The sequence below is a fragment of the Anser brachyrhynchus genome (genome assembly GCF_964034855.1).
Source record: "Anser brachyrhynchus genome assembly, chromosome: 4".
Taxonomy (NCBI): domain Eukaryota; kingdom Metazoa; phylum Chordata; class Aves; order Anseriformes; family Anatidae; genus Anser; species Anser brachyrhynchus.
In genome coordinates, this window is record NC_137698.1 from 39,731,443 (window position 1) to 39,754,636 (window position 23,194).

The 23,194-nt window shown below is 33.5% G+C and overlaps 2 protein-coding genes across 11 annotated transcripts in view; one reads left to right on the forward strand and one right to left on the reverse strand.

The window, feature by feature from the left end:
- LOC308194894 (uncharacterized protein) overlaps nt 1–23,194 on the forward strand; it is a 293,597-nt gene that overhangs the window by 205,874 nt on the left and 64,529 nt on the right. For 7 of the 10 annotated variants that reach the window (XR_013951022.1, XR_013951023.1, XR_013951026.1 and 4 more), the window contains 3 exons: nt 8,319–8,405; nt 9,281–9,477; nt 10,951–11,063. The exons of the other annotated variants lie outside the window; for them this stretch is intronic. The gene's annotated coding sequence lies outside the window, so the exon portion shown is untranslated. The remainder of the gene's footprint in view (nt 1–8,318; nt 8,406–9,280; nt 9,478–10,950; nt 11,064–23,194) is intronic. 10 annotated transcript variants of the gene reach the window in all.
- Nucleotides 1–23,194, reverse strand: part of LOC308194886 (uncharacterized protein) — a 705,306-nt gene that overhangs the window by 105,856 nt on the left and 576,256 nt on the right. The gene's annotated exons all lie outside the window — the stretch shown is intronic.

Consider the following 23,194-nt stretch of genomic DNA (forward strand, 5'->3'; position numbering starts at 1 on the left):
CTCATTGCCAGTTGTTTCTCAGAACCTTTTTGCACACCGTGATGACTTGCTTTCTCTTTAAGACTGCTGCACGGAGAATAGGGATAAGAGGAAGCAGAGGAAACAATATTGTGCTTTGAAAGCAAGTCAATACTTCTCTCCACACATTTTTTAGATAAGTTCTGTTGTGCAGGTTAGAAGGATTCTGTATATTATTAGATATAACATATGCCTCAAAGTAGGATAATTGTAAATGTTCTCTTGAAAGCCTTCTATGGCACAATTTGAATACTTAAAGATGATGTACGCTGATAAAATACATTAAACTACACAATGAGATTTTATATGCTTTAATGAATTGTTTTAAGTAAAAAATGAACCTTGTTTTGTGCAGCATGAAAGGAAGCTTAGGGGATAAGTACTACCTGCTGTGTCTGGGTTTCTGCAGGCTGAATGTTAACAGGGTTAGCAGCACTAAAGCTAACAACAATATAAAACTAACAACAACAAGCACCAAAAGTAAAATCTGAATGGGAATTTCAGGTTCAGGGTGAGGGGAAAAGGGAGACGGGCTTTGGGTAATTTTGCCGAAACTCAGGTTTTTTGGTACATTCTATAAACTCTTCAGAGAAATAGAGAAGAATGTTTTCCCAGTTGCTTGCATTTTATTCCAAGTGGGAAATAAAAGATGTAGTAAAGTTTCACAGTGTGAAACGTCAGAGAGGGAAACAATGTTTGTGAGAAACACCTTTCAGTGTTGTACTTCATGTAATATTTTACTTCTTTTTTTTCTGAGCTTCCTTCGTTGCTGAATAAATTAAGAGGTCACTTCCAACCTGTACCATTCTGTGATTTTATAAGGATATGGATCTCAGTTACCACCCAGGTTTACTTCCATGGCACATAAGTGACTGTTAGACAAAAATAAGTGCCTATTTCAGATCTGTCAGTTATGAAGGTAATTGTCACTCATGATTACAGATGACTAAGTGCATTTTCCAAAAAACATTGCATGACCAATTACTGAGAAAGTGAGCGCACAAATAGTGTGACCAGTGCTTGGTTACTCATGCTGACCAATGTTGTCAGCTCATGCTGATGGATGTTCAACTTGCTATGACTGTCCTGCAGAATGAGCACCTATAAGGCACAGGCATTACCCTGTTGATGGGTCTGGTCCAGATCTGAAAGGCAGAGTAAAGCCAGATGTCTGTGTTGCCAGCTGCTGGAAGAAATGGTCCATTGTTGAAGTATAGTCATTGCTGAGTCCATTGGCCCCCAGGTAGTACATAAGTGCTTGAAAAGCATTAAGGATTTAATTAATGCTAATGAATTGATTAAGATTCAGGCTATTGAAAACCATGGAAATGAATTTTCTTGATGAATTTCCTCTGACTATCTGGATTGCTCTGGATTGTTGCAACGCATTTCAGCCAGTACTATGATTCAGGTCAGTAGAATAAAACATGTTCAGCAAGCGATGTGGCCCAAATTACTTCAGTGAAGTTTTGCTGAATGTCCTGAAAGGCAGGTTCTGGAAAGATCTGAACTTGAGTGGGATTTCTTGAATTACAGACTCTAAGATGAAAAAAATTTTAAATGGCTTTGTATACTGTTCAGACGATTGCATCAGTGTTACTGCTCAAACAGATTCAGCTTTTGCATGGAAAGCCAATAACTTTCTCCTTACTTTTAATGCAAGCCAACATTTTTATTATTTTATTGTGTACATTTCCCTGTTGTTCCTGAAAGGTGGTATATTCTCCTTATGCAGATGTACAGTAGCAACACAGTTAAGAGATTTTTTTTTTATGTGGTGAAACTCATTGGTTTATATAATTCCAAATTTATTATGATTAATGGCATAATAAAATTCTTGTCCAGAGCAAATACTTTCTTTTAAGTTCAGAAAATTATGAAAGTCACTACTCTAGCAGAGTAACTGTTTGGAAGTGATAAACCTGTCACTAAGATAAAAAGGATAAGCCAGTTTTTCAATAGCTGTCTTTGAGTCAGATATCACAGGTTATTAACAGAAAACAGTTATTTTGAAGTATAACAAGGAACGTTTTCAGATTATTATAAGTTTTAATGTTTGTGTCATTTACCAGTTAAATATTTCCAAATAACTTGTCGTCTGGTCCCTGCTGGAGAATTCAGAAGGGCTATGCCCATTGAAATGAGTTAGATACCCATGAGTTCTTGAAAAGTGAACAAATGAAAGATTAAAGAGAACCATGGATGCTAAGAGTTTATGAAAGGGGATTTCATCTTTCTTTCTTTCTGTTTTATTTCAACCTCATTTGAAATCTTAAAGAATTTAAAAAAAAAAGTCTGATTTTCTTTGTCTTTACCAAGGGTTGTGTTACACAGAAAATGTTATTTAGTAAATGTTATTTAGCAACAGGAAAAAAAAAGATCTATGAATAAGTTCATCTCATAAAGAAAAATGCTAGTGTTCTTCAGAACTGCAAATGAATTTACCTGTAGTTTACCTGTCTAAGCCAGGTTTTCTTTCAGTCTTTGAAGTTCGTGATGTTTCTTGTACAGTTTTGGAGTTGCATAACTTCTATCTATATTTTTTCTATGAAAACTTTTTTTTTCCCCCTATATAAGCTGTTGGCAGATAGGGAAGCCTCTACACTTCACTTGTAGATAAAATAGAGTGAGTCACAGAAATCACTTCTTGCTTAAGATTAAACACAGAAGTAGCCAGCAATTTTTTCTCTGATTTGAAACACAAGGGCTTGCATTAGGCTTGTATTTACTATGCGAAATTTTCTGAGACTATCAAGGGTACACATCCATCATGTTTATATCTCAGGATTTAATCTGACTATTGGATGTTGATTCTCTAAAATAAACATTGTTTCCCCCAAATAAACTATTTTTTCCTTTTATTCTGGGGAGAAAAAAAAAAAGGAATCGAACACAGTTGTTCAAAGTATCAATAAGTTTCTAGGCAAAAGAATGATGGATTTCAAAACAGTGATTGAAGGCTTAATTTAAATGTACTACGAAGTTTGCATGCATGAACATTTTTCATAATATATTGGCTCAGGTGTATCATTCTACCAAATGGAGATGTGAAGACAGACTTTTTTTGGGGTCTGTGTGTGTGTGGTTTGTAAAGAAATGTAGCTGGCTGAAAATCACTTAAATTGCTTCTACTGGCAGCAAATGCAATACGATAATAATTTAATTGATATCTGCTTAAAATTAATAACAATTGAATATATTCATGTTCACTTAGATATTTTATAAATATTTTTTATCTACTCCCACTAACTTTCTAAAGAAATTTATTATGTTTTATCAAGTATCTTAACAAATTCTTTAGAAACCTTTTATCAATACGATTAATGAGAAACTTCTGTATGGCTTTCTAGTGTATTCAGAGAATGGTGGAGTATTTAATCTTAAATGGGGTAAAAAAAATATTAAAAATGGAATGATAGAACTTTGATCCTTTAATATTGTTCAGATATGCACATTAAAAGAAACCCTGGAAATCTTTTCTGTGCTCTAATTTTACTGTATTTTTATGCCCACAGCTAACCACACAATGTTACTGTGTCTTTCCCCCACTATTTCAGTCAGAAGGATCTGAGATTTAAAATTAAAATTAAAAAAAAAATAAAAAATTGGTAATCCAATTTGAGACAGTTGACTGACAAAACTAATTAACTACTTGAAGGCGATCTTTGAGGACATAGTAAGACTCTGAGATTTGAGAGAGAAAACAAGAGTTCCTCTGAATCCTAGCACTGCGTAACAAAGCACTGATATTTGTCAAATTCTGAGTAATATTTTCTATTTAAAATTTTGCTTCTAATAGAATTTAATCATGAAAGGTATATATGTAAATAGCCTTTCATAAAAATGTTATGTTTAGAACATACGAAGCTTTAATGTAACAGGCTTTTTTTAATTTTTATTTTTAAGGGGAACTAGATCTAACGTGATCAGTATCTTTACTTTTCTCAAGTGATTTTACTCTTGTGGACCTGCACGTGAGGCAAAGAACCACAGTAGTAGTACTTTGTAGTAACGGAGTGTGCTAAAACTGACTGGTTGTGGTTAGTACTGACATCTTTTTGTACTGTGTACGGTTTCTGGAATGCTCAGGGAGGGCTCCCTGATAGTGGCACTTTGCATGCCTTGATAATGCTGAGAGAGTGAGATTCGGAGAGGTTTGATGAGCTGGTGCACAACTTCAGGCTTAAATAACCTTAAAATGACCAAGTAGATGAACCCATGACTGCATTTATTGTTTAAGTAGACTTGACAATATCTCCTTGAATCAAAATGCTTTCTTACACTTAAAATGTGTACTTAGATGCAAAAAAATATGCTTTCTGGGAGATATATTTGGAGTATATGGAAATACTTTACACAAGGTGATTAAAAAAAATCTTAGACAATGTTATTAAGCAACATTGAAGCTTGTTTTTCTTTAGAAAAGTTCTGATATAGCAGCGAAGTGCAGCAGAAACAGAAAAGGTTTGTGTAATAGCTTGGGACTTAAATCTTTGAAAGTTATGCAGGCAGCTGAAGTTCGGGATGTGGGCATCCTTTCTATGAGGAAGACGTAGACAGATACTTCCTCTAATCGAGATGTATTGCAGATGAATGTTACTGGCAAACAGGAAGCAGCAGCATGGATGAAAGATAACTGATGACTGATAATGTGGGGAAGGAGGATGGGGGAAAAAAATCCCTTCAACAAAAAGTGAAGATTTTAGCTGAAGTAAGGTAACTGACTAAAAGTATATGTTTTTATCATATTTTTAAAGCCATTTTCGTTCTTAGTGTAGTATTTCCTGTTTATCATTGCATCCTGCAATGCATTTTTTTAAGAGTTTTTAAAGATCTTTACAGTTAAACAACATAAATGTAATTCAGCAGAAAGAATGCCACTTACAAGTGTAACTGATCATAAGAGTACTGTAAAATAACATGGTTTCAAATATTAAATGTATCCTCTGCTGTGGTAAAAAATGATGGATGCTGTCCTCACTCTGAAAATAGTAAAGCAATAAATTGCACATTTTCATTCATACAGCTTTAGTTTTATGATGCTATAATTGGAGGCTTAAGCCATAGAACAGCATGAGACTGAGAACAAACAACAAGGGGATGAGCAATTTAGTTTTGCAACAAAATTATTAGTATATATGAATTAAAAAAAAATACACCACAAGTGTGAATGAAATAACTCTATGTAGTTATTAATTGTGCATGTGTGTGTAAAGTTAGGTAATCAATAGAAAGTAAATTTTCTTAAAAGATGACAAGAATTTGTGGTTTGAGATATAGAGCACATCTGTGTTTTCTAATATTCCTATTTTGTATTTGTTAAACTTTGATAGATGATATTACCATTTAAAGTGGGAGAGTTCAAATCAGTTTTTCATTATTTTAATGGAAGAACTTAGAGAATGCAAATTTAAATCTTCAATGGACCTATTATATACACACATATATATACTTATATTTTGTATGATATCTGTAAAATATAGATATAAAATATATAATACACATATTCACAACAATGGCATCCAAACATGCATTTCACATGAAGATATTTGTATTTGCACCATGTATAGAGAAAACAGAAGGTGACAACATAAGAAAGGTACACTATTAGGTATGGAATGGGATATGAAAGATATGGGTGTATGTGTTTGTAACACTGAAGTTAAGAATATGAGAGAGTTTTAGCATCTGATCTACATATCAGAGTTTGCAGTTTCAAAGTCAATGGTGTTCAAGGAAACAAGGTAGGTGGCTAATACACTGCAGTAATTTTTGTGTAATCTTGTTAAAAATAGAGTAAAATGAATATTTAATACAAAAATCAGCTATGTAACACAAAAACTCAATCTCCTACCAGGCCAATTTGTTTGCATAATAAAATGGAGACAATTTTATTACTAATGAAATCACTTAATAGTTACAATTACAGCTACCATTAACTTTTTCTGTAAATGAAAATTACTGCTGCTGCTTTAGCTCACCTATTTATTTCAGGTTAGGGTGCTTTTGAACAGGGACAGATTATTTCAAACTTGCCAAGATATATGGAGAGGATAGGGGCAGGGGAAATTAGAATAAATCATTTTAATTATGAATCTTGATGCTTTAATTACTCAACATGACCATGTAATGCTGTTTTTAAATAACTCTGGTACAGAAACATTAAACGAACTCTGAAGTTACAGGACAGCTAATTTATGATATTCATGAATTGTACTGATTCAATGCTTAGGAAAGAGCCAGCTTAAAGCAAATCAGTTAGAAGTAATGGCAGAAGGATGGGGTCTATCTTAATGAAACCATTTAGACAGTTTTATGGATTAAAAGAGGTGTTCAAATCTTGAATAATGATTCAGATTGCTGGTGTTCATTTTTTTTCCTCCTCTCCTCCCTTTCAGAGAGGTTTTCTTGTGTTCTTCAGAGCTCAGAAAATTTGTGAGGGTAGTGGTTTGTTTTTGTAATTATCACTTTTGCGGACCTGACAAAAGTTAAGTTTTCCTGATTTAACAGTCTGCAGTGAAAAGTATAGATGCAACATTATTTGTAATGTGGTACTCATATAAAACTTGAGCCTCACTGATTAAAAAAAAAAAAAAAAAAAGCCCTGTCTTCTCATTTCCAACTTATTGCATGCAGATTGCCAACCAGGTTCAATACATGTAGGTAAAACAATTTCTGCATTGTTAACAAGTTAAATGTGTTACACATTTTATAAAAACACTTGGATTAGGTTATCATAAAAACTACTTTTCAAAGACAGATCTAAATAAAATTGATCTCTCTAAACCTACTGATACTCTCCAAACAGAATGGGTCAAGTAGATTTATTTATTTATTTACTCCCCCAAATTTCGTAAAATACGTAGCCTTAAGGATTGCACCATCTACTCAAGTACTTTGCATTCCTGGAGAAAAATCTAGTATAACTGCAAGCCCCGAGAAAGGAGATTTCATTTTTAGTAGAAAATTCTGCATTGCTTATATGTTATGTTCATCAATAGTCATCTAATTTCTTTTAGAAATTATTTTTTTTTCCAATTAATTACTGATTAATTTTGAGAGATCCAAATGATCATCAACTTGGGATAGTCTTTTTTTTTTTTGTGCAGAAAACAAGATTACTAAAAGCAGAGAGGAAAAAATTTAACCATCTTGGAGGATTAGGAAATTAAGATTAGCGTAGACATGTAAAATCGTAATATAGCTACGGACTGGTATATCACCAGTCAGTGAATCAGGTCATCTTTTTGGTTAATATTCCTGTTAATGAATGCTAGAAATTCCCAGATGCCTTTGCAGAAAAGATATGGTTAAGGACTCCAGTAAATGTCAAGGATGGTCTTTCACTATTATCAAGTGTTTTTTGTTTCCTGGGAAAAACAATTTCTTGGTGTAGGGAAAGAAGGTGGATAAAAGGTGGTGAAGTATATGCGTGTGCGTTCACAGTCACAAGCTCTATACCACACGTTCAAGGAGAAAGAGGAGGGAAAATAACAGGAGCAAAACCCAGCTTGAGTTTCCTTGATCTCTCATCATGGGAGCTGACTTGCTTTGCAGATGGCCCCAGCCCAGTTCATAGAGAGAAGAAAGGCATAGGATTAGAAATAGCAAAATAATCTCAACAATAAGAAGAAATAGTAGAGCAATGTAGGGGCAAATAAGTTTAGGCTGTTATTGTGGGTGTAAGCAGTATTGCAGTAATAATGAAGCCTAATAATTTTGGTGTTGGATATATTTAAGATTGTAATATAGCTATGGACTGGTATATCACCAGTCAGTGAATCAGGTCATCTTTTAGGTTAATATTCCTGTTAATGAATGGAGTGAAATCATAAGCAGTGGCTCTTGTTTTTCATGGTAATATATTTCTAGTATATAATAAACGCTACCAATACCCAGAAAAGTATTTTTGTGTTATTCACCTGTATGTAGAGGTTTATATGAACAATTCAGTAGTTGAACTAGATGGCAATCAAAAATGTATAAACATTGTATAAAATGTTTAGGTGTAAGTTCTTGAAAAATGCAAAATGCAAACTCCTTTTATTCCTGAAATTTTATATGTCTGTGTTTTGCAATGATGATACAGTGAAATGCAAACTATGCAATTTTTAATCTTAATAGGAAAAAGCCCAACATTATGCTGCACAAAGCTTACTAATTTAGCAAATGTTTTATAAATCTTTATTTTAATTTTCTGTCAACTTGATTGCTTTGATCCTCATATTTAGCAATATGCTCAGTAATTTTCAGAAGAAATGTTTTTTCAATAAACAGCTTGATTTTTCTTTTTCTTTGAGAATACTGCTTTGCTTCTGAAGCTTACCCAAGAAAGTCTTGGCAGACTCCTGTATTTGAAATAAGCAAAGATTAGCTTTCTCTCCCAGGTGAGTGTACAAGGAAAATATGAAATACTTAGAGGGTTTTTGGTATGAAATACTTAGAGGGTTTTTTGTATGAAATATATATTTGGGGAAGCAAAACTATTTCATGCATTAATAACCTTGTCAAAAACACTTCATTCTTGCTCTTGTTTCAACACCGAGCCAAAGAGTAGCTTAAATAATTATTTTCTCTGTCTTTGGAATCTGTTTTGGCAATTCTCGACATTTTATTTTTATTTTAATTTTTTTTTTAGTTTCCTACAGATAATATCAAGACAATAGATATTTAATTTCCATAGATTTAAGTGAATTAAGTTCAGTAATTTCACATTCTGGAATTTCTGGAAATATATTTCTATATGGATTTTCTTTTCTTTTTCTTTTTTCCTTTTTTTTTGCTTAGCTTTTATTTTTCAAGCTTTTTATATGTATCTGCAAATAACAAATATCTAAATGTATCTTTATACTTATTTGAGATATCTGCTCAAAAAATTATCCTTGCCAGGTGAACACTGTTATTCTAAGATGAATAGTAGTATTTTATCTTACTATTGAAGTAAAGGTACTTAAGCTCCCTTGGGATGCTTGCAGTAAGTCAAAGATCATTTTTCTACGCTGATAGCTTAGCATGTTCCGTTTCGAAATGGGCATTTGCACAGTTATTTCTGGCAATTTGAAGTTGTTTTTCCCACAATCACATTGACCTAGGCCATTATTTTTGGCAACTTTCTATTACTTGTATTTGTGCTGTAGTTACTGTCTTACTATCTACAAGTACAGACAAAGATTTCATTTTTCTAAATCTTTTGAGATATTTCACATCTACTTTTTGAAATGATTTTTTTCTCTTCTTTCTTTTTTCCAAATTCTTATTTCAGTTTACTTTTCTATGAACGTTCCCATGGCTTTCTAAAAACAATAACTTAACAATAGTGTAAAATAACTGGGGGACATCACCTTTAGTGATGAACGACGGAACGTGCTGTAAGAACACTTGTAGGAACGTTGCTGCAGATGTGAGAATTCAGGGAACGAGATGCAAGCTCATCTCAGTGGGAAAAAGGAATCAATACAGGTAAATAGTCTCCAAAACCTTTTTCTACCAGAATATAGGACACAGCTATTAATCAGAGATTCCTAGAGCTCTCTTTGTTCTCTGAGCTTCTCTGCACTTCAGGGCCATCTGTTTGGTTAACAATTGTCTGCCACACCAATAATCTGATTTGGATGGGTTTTTTTTGTATTCAATCCACTAAATTAATGAGTTGAAACAGAAGACAGCAATAATCAGGAAAGAGAGGAACATCAGTGGGAGCTAAACTCAGGATTAAAGAGAATCCACCTGCCAGAAATCTCAAAAACCTCCCTGAAGTCAACGGAAACGTTTGCAAAACTGGAAATATGTTTTCCTTTCAAAGAAAGAGGGAGTCGTTTTTTTAATAAATCTTTCCATTGTCCATAATCCTCATATTTTCAGTACGATGAAAGAAGAGCAAAAAGGGTCTACAAGGATCTTACAACTATTAGGAACAGAGAAATACAGACACAAATTTATATTATCACTTTTATCAGTGAGCATATGAGATAGCAGTAAGAAGAACCGGATATCTTCCATTCTCATAAGATGTTAATGAAAAATTTAATTAGCAATAGCAGCATTGTTGAATAATATATCAATTAATCTCTCCTGCCCTTGTGAACCTTTAGAAACAACACAATTAATTAGCTGAAAACTTCTCGCATTTAATCATTACTCTGAATTATCCTGTGATGCAATAGAGTAAAAAGACATATTTTTGATATGAGGGATGACCCTTCTAACTTGAATTAATTTACAGTGGTTTTGCAGATTAATTCAAAACAGATTTTTTGCTCCTTAGTTTGAAATTTGAAGGGACTATCTCACTGATATGCTTGCTGATTAAGATCAGTCAATTCATACATAGAGACTATTTACATGTAACACATGACGTATATGGTAATATAATTATAAGATATATATGTCTTTTTTCATATTCATCTTGCAGTATATGTCCTCTGTTGCTACACTACACTACACTATTACACTGTGTAATCAGATCACGCTATTGCTCATCAGATCACAGAACGCTTCTCTGCTGTAAGTGCTCATATGAAGAGGGTATATGATCATATGTACTTGTGGCAATTATTTAATTTCGGAATGTGGTAATAGCTTAGCCACCTTCTACCTCATATTTCTCACAAATCAAAATACTCAAACTGTTTGAAGTGGAAGACGAGGGCAAGAATTGTCTTAATGCTCTTTACTCAGAAGATAATCTGCTTAAAAAACGAAGGAGTGAATAAGGAGATTTTTTGTTGTTGTTTTTGTTTTAGTCTCTGCCCTGCTTACAAGCTCCTGTGTGTCCTTGGGCCATTTATCTACAGCACAGCCTTTGTTTGTTCACTCATTTATAAAAACAGGTCAATAAATCATCAAAGTTTATTAAGATCTGTTGGATACCTTCAGAGAAAAGATGTTGTTATTAATGCTGTTTTTTATATCTTACCTCTGTTCTCATTTAAGGATTAATGTGCAAAACCTATCATTTCATAAAATACTTAAAGTGTCTCCCACAATTACCATAGCCATGCCTGAAATCATGACATGTGAGAGCTGCAGCCAGCTTCTCTCCAAAGGTCAGTGGATGTTTGAATTACTTTTTTTTTGCCATTAAGGTGACTGCTATTAGACTCTCTCTGCTGCTTGGTGTGTTTGTAGAGGGTTAAAATAATTGTAAATATAAAACAAAAATTCAGAACTGAGTAATACATATTTATAAGGAAATCGTATTTGTTGGCAAAGTTTGTTTTGCTGACACTGTTTATAAAAGCACAGGTGTGTGATAAAAGCTTTTGGGTTGAAAGGAATATGCTCCTGAATTTTGATTGGAATGTTCTTTTCCTTTTCTTCTGCCTCTTATGAAGTACATTTCATTTTTAACAAATTATCTACTCAAAAATAATCAAGATGCTCTCAACTATTTAAGTTGCCAGAGACTTTCTGCTTGTTTTATTTTTGTTTGTCTTAAAAGCACAGAACAGAATTTCACTTCACTGGAGTAAATGCACTGTGATTAATGTTTTGTATGCAGATTTCAGATTGCGTTATCAAATCTGCAGTGAGGAGATGTTGATCAGAAGGTCTTAAAGGAGAAAAAAGACACAAGTTTTACTGGCAGAGAACTAAACCAACAGGTGCCACACTGACACAAGTGGGCACCTGAACTCTCTTGTGCCAGTGCCAAAGCACATCCTGATCTTTTTGCCCAGACTTGCTGTTTTGACAAAGGTTACTTGACCTGTATTATGAAAACCCTTGTTCCCACCACTTGTATAAACTGTAGTCATATCTTTGCCAAATGTGTTTATTCTTTGCCATGTGCTGAGTGCCTCTTCTAGTGCAATGACTATTTGGAAAGGTGTTTTTCCAGAAACACTACCTAGAAAAGCAAGTGTTGAAAGGGACTGTTGATAGATGAGCTTCCGTGTTTGTGGAGTAATTAGGTGAAAATACCCCAGAAGTGCTGTTGACCTGTAGTAGCTGCAGATATAGACAAACTCCCTTAGCTTGGGTTTGAGTGAAAAGTTTAAACCTAGTTCGTCATGCTGTAAAGAACCTCTTCTTTCTGTATATCACTTAGTAAATCAGAATGAAGCAGAACATCTTTGGTTATTGTATGAGACATTTCCTTGGAGACTCAGGCTAGAATTTACTTGAAAGAGAATGTGCATTTCTGTCAATCAAATTACACACAATCTTTTCAATAATTTATATGATAAAAACATAAATATTTTGATAAAAGCCCATCTTCTGTTTGCCAGATGTTTTTTGTCCTTTAAAAACAAGATGTTAACATACAGAATACTTATTCAGCTTTGCCTACTTACTATAGCTCTTCACATTCATTATTACTAATATGGACATTTCTCGATGATGAGAATAGGGCAATAAAAAGTAAATCATTCAAAATTAAAATGGTTTTCAGACTAATTGACTGACTTAAAAGCAATACATTAATAAAAGTATTAAATGACAGCTCAATTGTTGTGAATTGATATATATGTAAATAAGAACAAAAAATTGGTTCAGAAAAAGGACAGCAGTGTTAGCTTTAAATGTTAGTGGTTTTTTTTTTCACAAGTTAGTTTTAGAATACTAAATATGGATTGCAAATGTTAAGTCAAAGATTTCAGAGAAATATATTAAAGTTTCATAGTGTTCTTTTCTAGAAAACTTAAAAGCTTTCAGCTGGGCTTTATCATTCTTTTACTAAAGGAAATTCAAAGGAATATTGTAGGGATAACCAAGTCAGAGAAATCTAGGATATCCCTGAGAACTAAGAATAAATCTGTGAGGTAACCGAACCATTAAGAAAATGATATTAGCTGGTGTAGAATTTTATTTTTTAATAGCAGGCCTATGAGCATGCTGTTTTTTTTTTTTCTTTAATTGTCTCTGTGCTGCAATCACTAAAGCTACTGAAACAAAAACATCGCTAAGCAGATGATGTTGCTAAGCAGATGATGTACTAGAAAATGGGTCCAGTTCATTAAAAGTATTCATCTCATTTAAATGATTTACTACCATTAAAAAAAAAAAAAGACGTGAATTCCTTCCTCATAGAAGTTAATATATTTCACCTCCTAAAATTTAAAGCTAGGATATTCACAAATGATAAATGATAAGCTCTATTCTCTTAGTATGCAATAACAATCCATCTGTATGAAAATTCTCATTTTTATATGGATAGTAGCACTTAAACACAGAGGGGATAGGGAATGGCAATCCTGTATTGTAGAGCTTTGCTTTCTTGTCTAATTTGTTTCTAATAACTTCATCTAATGCACATTTTCAAACTTACTATGAAGCAACTTCTGCAACCTTCAAGAATAATTATTTTCTCTATTTTATGGCTGAACCTAATGAACTATTTTTCATTGGGTTTTATAATTTTCTATTATATCATAGTTGTTAGGGTTTGTCATAATACTTTGAAGCTTTTTGAGGCGTTCTTGAAGACAAGTCTACATTCACATTGAAACGACACATGAAATGCTGTCGCATGAACTTAACACAACCACCGACAAAATCTATAGCTTCCACTATTCTGTTTTTGTGTTATATTTCCCACTGGAATTAGCCAGCATGAATTTAGCAAGTGCAAATTGTGCTTGACCAACTCAATTGACTTGTGCTATGAGATGAATTGCTCTGTGGATAATGGGAGTGCAGTAGATACTGTTTACTTGGATCAATGTACCTGCTCTTCATTTACGTCTCCCTTGGAAAATTTATTTTGTCCTGATGTTCATACAGACTTCTTTTCAGGGGAAGTCTAACCATTTTTTGAATATTTCATAAAATTATGTTTTTACTTTTTTTTCATTTTCTGTCATAAAACCTGAATCATCAATCATTTTTCTTGTTGATTTTTAAGAGGAATTTATTATTATATAAATTGATCTCTAATGAAGTTTCCTTTAACCACTTTCATCAATAACAAATATTAACGCTTTAAAAGTACCTTGTTGTCTGTAAGCTGTAGGTCTGGAATTAATGTAGGCCCTGTAGGACAACTAGATGAAGAGGCTGAAATCAGAGGGCATTTCTCAATGTGAAAGTTGTGAGAGAGTTGGAAATTGCATTATTCTTATCTCCTTTTCACTAGCTTTTTAAAAATGCATTTTCCTTTGTGAGACGGTTTGTTAAACATCTGAATCTAGTTTACAAACTTATTTCTGTTTATATTATATGAGCACAGAAAGATTTAATGGTCATATACCAGGAGGAATTTGTTTCTTTGTACATCTAGTGTTTTGGGATGGAAAGTTGCTCTTAGTCAAAAGAATGGTGAGTTAGTGTACAGTAATACAGAGCTAGCTCTGAGATCCCAGCTGCACAGTATCTGTCATGCTCAAACTGGCAATAAATACCTGTTTTTGTTTTCAGTATGTTTATGCAGATCTTCAGAGAAGTACTTTTTAACGGTTTGTCTTGCATGGTAAAGTGCAAGACAATTTTGTAGCACTACCAAGGGGAGTGGCATCCACTTCAGCTGCTACTGTTTGGTCTGATGCTGATCATGAGTCAGAGCCATCAGTTGTCACAGTTCAGACTAGTGTATTAACATTAAGGGAAATCAATGATAATTTACATAATTACAGCAGGTTGTGAATGACAGCAACTAAAGTGGTCAATCTGTCTTTTACCAGTAATGTCTGTCTGTAAACCTTTTAAATATGCCCTAGCTTACTTTGCTAGGGTTTGCATGAGCCATTTAACTGGGCAGAAGGCCAGTTCACTTTTAATAATACTAATAACAATAAGAATGCTAGTCTGAGACTACCATGGTACGCATGATGTGGTTCAGAGTAATTTTCAAATAAAGACAGGTGTTTCTCTAAAACATGGAGCTCACGTTGTTCCTAGTGGAAATCAAAAATGCGTTTATTAATCCAACTCTTCTAAGAAAGTCAGCTGATCCTTCCATGGTAGTGATTATAATGGGCATAAAGTGCCATGTTAACAATTGCAGTTTGGAGGTAGATGCTGAGCACAGGTAAGAGAAGCAATAATTCATGTGTGTGCAATCAGCTTTCTGAATGTGTAAGGAACATTTTTTGACATAGACTTTTAAAACTATTGCTTAATATTAATGTATGTGTTCCTCTTCACTGTTTTCTTTTATTATTTCTAAAATTCTACAATGATTACTTTTTTTTTAGTGCTTTTTAAAAGTACATTTATGAAAGATATTCTATGCCAAATTAGCTAATTCCAAGGACAAGCCTTATCTCAATCTTTGAGTCCAGCCAACGGATACAGTTACAATGATGTGTATATATATATATGTATATATATATACAGAGAGAGAGAGATTAGGCATCATGCCCGAATTCTAGCAATTCATCTTGATTCCATCAATTCTAGTGGGGGAAATTCCAGTGGGGGAAAATGAAAAGGCATAACAATTCTAATTGTTTTGGTTTAATACTGCATAATTTCAACTACATTGTTATTGAAAAGTGTCGCAATTCTAAGTGAGCTACATAGGTATAAAACTAGTTAGTTTGCTATCAAACTACGATTATTTAATATAAATCATTTATACAGTTTGGTGTTGAAGTCATTTGAGATGCAGTGAAATAATCTGGAGCAGTCATTTCCCAGTTTTAACTTCAAATTATAACTCCCGGTTAATGTTTAAAATTTATTCTTTACTTTTATATGTATTAATATTGGATCTTGTTAATTTTGACATCTCAATTATTTTTTCTTAAATTTTCTGAGGATTGTTTTGAAATTTGGAATTATTTCTCCATATACAAGGCATAATCATATATTTATAAACATGCACAATGTATGTATTCATTTATTTTTAAAAAAATCAAAATATGGTAAGTATATTTATTATGAAAAAGTGACATATTTTGATGTTAATTTACAATTTGAAACCTCAGTCTGGGCAGAATAGTTTTGATGTGTCCAGAAAAACAAGACAAAACTATCATTACATTGTTGTTATTAATTTCAAGAATTAGTTCATTTTAACTTTTCCTTAAAATAAATAAATAAATAATCACATCTGCTCTGGATTAAATCTGTCCTGAATACTTCTTGGATTCCTTACCTAAGTTAGATTTCTGTTCATATTTCAGTTAAATTGTCACAGATGGCTTTCCATACTTTTCTCTGTTCCCAGTAGCAAACTTATTTTTTGTTTAATGTATTAGCTCAGATGAGTCTCTAACAGTTCTTAATTTCTAGTCTGCATGTATCCATCTGCAGATTGCCATCCAATACCTTTAAATTAAATTGACAAAAGATATTTCTGCTGCTTGTTGATATAAATATCTTATCAGTCTTATATAAATTATTTTAAATTGTAGTATGTAACAAACATATTACATGCTACAGATTTTGTAAGTAGCATACACAGTGCTTCGTATTATTTTCATAAATAATGTCACTCAAATATTCTGTCATTAAAATCTTTTAGTCCATCCTTGCATAGCCTTTTAACCATTTATCTATGTTAATCTCAATTTGATATTTTGTTTCATTCTATACAATGTTATGAAAGCAATTGCTTTAGCAAAATTTGAATATTCAGAAGAATTGGACAATATATGTGAATAGAGTAAATGTTGGTCATTTACATTTTTATTATGAAATAGTACACAGAATATATGTTGAAAGAAGTTTGATATGAACCTAATTATATAATGTAACTCAATATTGATTGGACCCATGTTAGTGACTGACAGAACAGAGCCATTAGCCACTAAGTCAATTCTTTTTGCTTTAGGGACATTTTATGCTATACTCATGATTAAACACAGCTTCTGTCTGTTCTAGCCTAACCTAATTATATCTGACCAAAACAAGATACATTGTGAATGCCTGCACCTGTTCACGTAAGTATGGACTCTGGTCCAAAGTATTCACTCTTATTGTGGCATTCCCACTTTATTTTACAACACTGTGTAATCCTTACTGGAAAAGTCTGTATGGAGTCATAAAAGCGGTATGACACTTTAAACTGTTTTAAAATTTAATCCTGTTTCTTTGTTAGATTAATGAGAAATAAATAACATCCTTTTTCCCTGGTGTTATTTAATTTCTTTCCAGAGAATTTTTGCATGATAGTTTGGAAGGACTTATACGGTTGCTCATGACACATGCCCCTAATAATTTTAATACTTGCGTCCTTCAAAACTTTGCAATCGGCAGCACACCCACACACGTTATTTGATTTTAATCTTTGAATTGAACCGTTTCTAATGCTAGTCTTCTAATGCATGACAGATACAAAATATGTCCTAAATTTCACATGGGTCAGGTGAAGTTCGATACAACGAGGCAGTGTCATACTTTTAGTTGTTCAGGATGACAGCTCAGACTACCTCAGGGCATATCATGCTGTTATGTTACATGAAATCTTTGGAGAATACAATTTACCAGAGCTGTGTTGACCCAAAGATTGAATAATACTGTTAGCTTCCTTATTCTGATCTTTTTACACAGTGAAGCAATTTCAGATTCTATCACATTGGCTTCACAAAAAAGTCACAAAGGGTCTTTTTTAACCAACCATTGACCTCATCCCAATAACATGGAGCTGAGTGCATGTGTAGCTACTCACAAGAGTAAAGCCCTGTATAATCTGCACAAGGGTACATTAAACAGAACAGGAACTAGTAATATTTTGGGCTAAAATAATGAAGTTTTTGTCTTTTCTTGATCTTATTGCAGAAATCTAGTGACTTTCACTATTTTTTAACATGTGTTATGCATTAAATGATCATTTTAAGTTGGGTTTCTCTGAACAGAAAAATAAGAACATTCAAAATCTTTAGCTAATGAAATTAGCTTGGAATTCCTACCAGGCTTGTGCTTTTTCTAGCAGAACCTTATATCTGGGGTGGCTCACCACAGTGTGTGAGAATGCTTGCCAGAAATAGCCAAAACACTTCTGTTCTGCCCATAGAAGACTCACCCATGTTGTAATACTGTTAAATTTGATATGTGGAGAGATGGGAAGCAAGGTACAGTTGTTGCAAAATGTTAGGTGCTGTTGGTTTCATCAACTTCTGTGTTAAAATGATCAGCAATAAAGACATTAAATATTCAGCAATTTTTGGAAGTGAAGGAGAACAAAATGTTTTCTGTTCTAAAACTACCTGAGATACCTTGCAGCAGGATGCACGTGTCAATGTCACTTTCACTTTTGAAAATGTTTCTTTAATCATGGGATGGCTCTGGTTAGAAGGGACCTTAGATATCATCTAGTTCCAACCCTGCTGCCATAGGCAAGGACGCCACCCACTAGATCAGGTTTCTCAGGGCCTCATCTAACCTGGTCTTGAACACCTCCAGGGATGAGGCACCCACAACCTCTCTAGGCAACATGTTCCTGTGCCTTACCACCCTCTGAGTGAAGGATTTCCTCCTAACCTCCAAACTAAATCTCCCTTCGTTTAGTTTAAAACCATTCTCTCTTGCTCCTGTCGTTATCTGATTGAACAAAGAGTCGCTCTCCGTCTTTTTTTATAAGAAATTTCATGCACTTCCCAGGAATGAGAGATATCATTGATTTCACAATAAAGTGGTATTTAAATATCATGGTAATTAAATTTCCCAATGCAACTGTCTAAATGGAAAAGATTAAGATTTTTTGTTTGTTTTTAAAACTAATACAAACTTGTTTGATATGTTATTGTAATTTTTATAATTATTAGAAATGGATTTAGACTTTATCACAATAGGCTCAACCAATGCATGGTTGGGCATTTTGCAAGAACTGTGATAAACTAAAAACACATTTGATCACATTAAGTTTTATATTATTATTTCATATGCTGTGTAGTTATTTTATGGGATCCTCAAGTATTTCACCTATTTAATTCCTTTTATGTTTTTATATCTCTTAACATCTCTGAAACGTTTTTGCCTCTACTTTGTGGCACTGTCAGTAGATGCTATTGAAAAAATTGACTCCAGTTTCTTCTCATTTCTTTGCATAGTAGTAGCAATGACTGCATTCACGTATATGTTTACAAAGCCTTCTAAAATACTTGCCTCCAAATGCTTTTTCCTTGTGTTGTTGTTGCTGTTGTTTGTTTTTGTTAACAAAGCTCCCTTTCTTCTTCAGTAAAGTTAACATCTCTAAATGCTTCAGACTGGATAGTTTAGGCTGGTTATGATTCATGATAGGAAGACTGGTCCTGTGAAGAAAGGTGTTAGAAAAGAAAAATGAACACTGTCTAATTCTCGCTGGGTGATGTAAACAGTCACAGTTGCGTGGAAATTCTTTGTCATTTTTCTTATTGTTCTTCCACTGAGTCTGACATCTTTCACCTACAAGAGTCAATTTTTCACATTTTTAAGTGAATGTTCAAAGTCTGGAGTCTCTGCATTTGTATTGTCCTGGGGCTAAAATTACCTTGAGATATGATTTTAGGTTATCACAAAAGTAGTGTAGTCACAAACCAGATGCTTACAAATTGCTGAACTGCCTAGGATTCATTCAATGAAAATATAAAATAGAAAAAGATAAAGAAAAAGGAAAAGAAAGAAAAGGGTTGTTGAAATTGCTACTTTCTGTTTAAAGATCATGCAACAGAGAAAAATATCATAAGCAGTCAATACTTACGCAAGTTATGTAGAGATTTGTTACTGTCAGTCACTTTTTCATATTCAAACTTCTCCATGAAACATATGGTTTATTGGAGGCACAAATGAACATTCATTTAATGCGTACTTCATTTGTTAGATCAGGGAATTTTCTGAAGACAGTTGAAACTAAGAAGGAAGCAGGAGAAGGAATTTCAATCAAGTGATGGGTGGAGAGGGATACAGATGCAAAATGTGGAGAATGAGAATGAGTGTCATGTTATTCATAGGAAGGTTTTATCTTCATATTAATTTACTAATTTCTGGCAAATAAGTGGTACAGTTTGCCCAGTACCTTCTTTTGATGCTTTTCAGTCTAGGAGACTCATACAGGAAGCCTGGAAATTGAAGCTATTTGAAGTTGACAGATGCATTAAGACTTCATATCTTGTAATTAAAACTGCAATTATAGTTATCCATTTAGAGCTTAGATAACTCTCTCTCTTTCTCCATACATGTGTGTGTGTAAGCATATATATACCCCACCTTCTTCCACCCCCCTTTCGCCACCACCAATATTTTCAGAAACACTTGATATAATTTTTCTGTGCTCTCATCTCACAACTAAAGCAATGATAAATTATCAGTCAGGTTGAGCAGACCATTATACATTTCAATATATCATAGTTTGGGAAAAGGTGTCTGAAGTACAGTCTAAATTTGCACTTTATTATTTTTGCTTCCATCTTAATTCCCTGTTTATTTACCTAGTACATCTTCTGTCCCTTTTAAGTGAAGATTGTCATTACCTTTCTTCAGTTGTATTTACCTCTTTAGCCTTTCTTTGTGAGCTCCTACTGTAGATACTCTAATTTAAAGATGAAACAGTAGAAAGGATAGACAAGTGTGCACCAGATTGTACGTAAATTAGAAGAGTGGGGTGATATATCAAACCTTTGCAACCTCTGTATTTTCACAAGTTCACCAATGCTGACAGAGATGCTTAAGAGGCAAAGCTTTTGTGTCACATACATGGCAAAAAAGAGACAGAGATGGTTTTACTAAACTGACAAACCGTTTTCCTGGAGTTTTCTGGTACAAGCTTTTACCTTAAAATGACAGTTCCAAGGGTAACAGAATGTTACAGTAATTAGATATAACCCAGTTTTGAATGTCCTTCATTAAGTACATGAAAAGTAGTATTAAAATAGAACTGAATAGGTAAAATGTATGATTTCTTTAACTCTGTGTTGTGTTCACTTTTATATAGACAACTTTTTGCTTATTCTTCCTTATAATTCATGCAGAAAGTAATCTCTTTGCATACCAAAGTATGCATTGTTTGTGGGATTTGGATGTGTACATATTTAAATAAGGAAATGTAATATGGGTATGTGAAAACGTTTTTTTGTTTGCCAGTAGAGGACACGGGCAGTCACTGGAACATATTGAAATCCTTATTTGATTAGACAGCAATAGCTGCATTTTACTAGACTATAACAAGAGAAGATGGTGCTTGGAAAGCTTTTAATTTTGGTCTAGCTTCCACTGCTCATATCTGTAAGATTTCTGGGTTTAGGTACTGAGAAAGATGGACCTTGCACAAAACAGAGAAACTTATGATTGAGGTCTGTAGTAAAAGAGTCACAGTAGTTCTCTTGAACGTGATTTGGTAAAATCTAGTTGCTAGGGATATTCGATTTTTGTAGTTTTTCTAAGTGTGTTGGAATGGGTTCAGTAGTCCTACTGCTGTAGGACCTGCTGCATTAAACTAAAGAGTTGTATATTCTCTAGGCTTGGGAAAAATCTACTCTGCTCATACAGGTATTTTCCTGATTAAACGGCAATTTACATGCGGAATATCTCCCTGATAAGAAATAGAAAATATTAAAGAGAGATAAAAGTTTACTTTTTCTCAGTCATGCCTGTGAAAATGTAGTAAGGAAGAAAACTGGCTGGTGGCCAACAGAACTTAAATACATGTAATAATGGATAACAGCTATGAAATGGGCATATTGTGGTTTGTGTCATTATTTTGATGAGATGACTACTGTGTGCAATGACTTCCTCTGCTGTCTGATGTTTTCTATCAGTGATGTGACCTTTGTGAGGCAGGCTGACAGCTTTATTGAGAGTGAAAGTCTAACCACATATGTAATTTTTTCTTCCATATGGTTGTAGACACACAATTATTCATCACAAAATTAGAAAAAAGAATCATAATCACTTTACCATGCAGTTTCTTAACCAGTGAGAAACTGGAAAAAATAATAATAAAAAAAAATATGCAAGGCCTTAAAGGAAAATTGTGGTTCATTTTACTATTCATAGTGATGGCTGGGGAAATCTGGCAATGCATACAAAAAAGATCTTTTATTAATGAAGTTTATCATCAAAATAGTTCAAATTCTGCATAATCTCTCTCTAAGTCCTTTTTTCCTTGCTTGTTGCTCAGATGCAGGGAGAGGGCTCTATTTTACATCATCTGTAACATCCAGTTCCTTTCTAGCCAATTATAATTACTGTTGGGTTTAGATAATTAACTAGTGGACGTTGAATAAAACCCTTCTTTCCTATATAACTCACTGATGATAAGCATATGAATAACCCCATGTGAGCTAAGTGTTTCTTCATTATCCCTAAACTTCCTAAGTCTTTCCTGCTTCAGCGTTGTCATCATGCCAGCATGTATCTGTATTTTTCTGTAAGCTGCAATTTTTCTTTACAGGAAGAGTCTACACTGTAAGTCATGCATAGAAATAAGTGGATACATTTGGGTAAACTGTGAAAATTACTTGTTTTTATTTATTTTTTACATGTAGCCCACAGTCATAAATATTTCGAATATTCATGAGTACTTTACTGGTATTTGTAGGTACTGCACAGTGTACTACTATTAACTTAAAATACAGAAAAAATGGAGAGAGCTAAAAACACTTGAATATTCATTATTTGGCATCTTGATTATAAGCAAGGTATAAATAAGTGGCTGCCTGCATTAAGAAATTAATTTTATATGTCTACTGAAAATAATAAACAGAACTTGTTTGTTCAGATTAATGAAATCGAAATCTAAAAGCATATTTTAACTGTTCCCTGTTGAGAGATCACTTTGTTCAAAGTTTGTGCATCATTATCTCTGGGGGTAATATAAGCCAACTGGGTAGCTATCATCGCATGTGTAGACCATAGCCCATAAATTCATTACTGTATGTTAGACTTCCCTTAGGGCAAACCCTGTTTCCATCACTGCCCTTAAGCCAGTCTCTGTCAGTTTTATTTATTTTGAATAGTGATAATTTATTCAAAACTACTCAGGCTGACTTAAAGAATTGCTTAGAAACTAACTCCTTCACATCTTAAGAGTTGTGACATATGGATGTTTATGTCTATAGCACTCAAAAGTTCTGTTTCAGATAACAATTTCCTTTCATGTATGTGTAAAAACTGTTCTAATGCCTTTCAAGAACAGGTCCCTTTCTGAAGAGTTGTTTTAATTGGTTAATCTTATCAGGCAAATGAACTATTCTTTTTTTTTCCGCGGTCCAACGCTAATTTTCTTTTCCCATTGTGGAGGTATGTTTGGAACTGCATGTTATCATAGATCACATTGTATCTTTCTTGATTTCCTTTGTTATTGTTATTTTGCGTG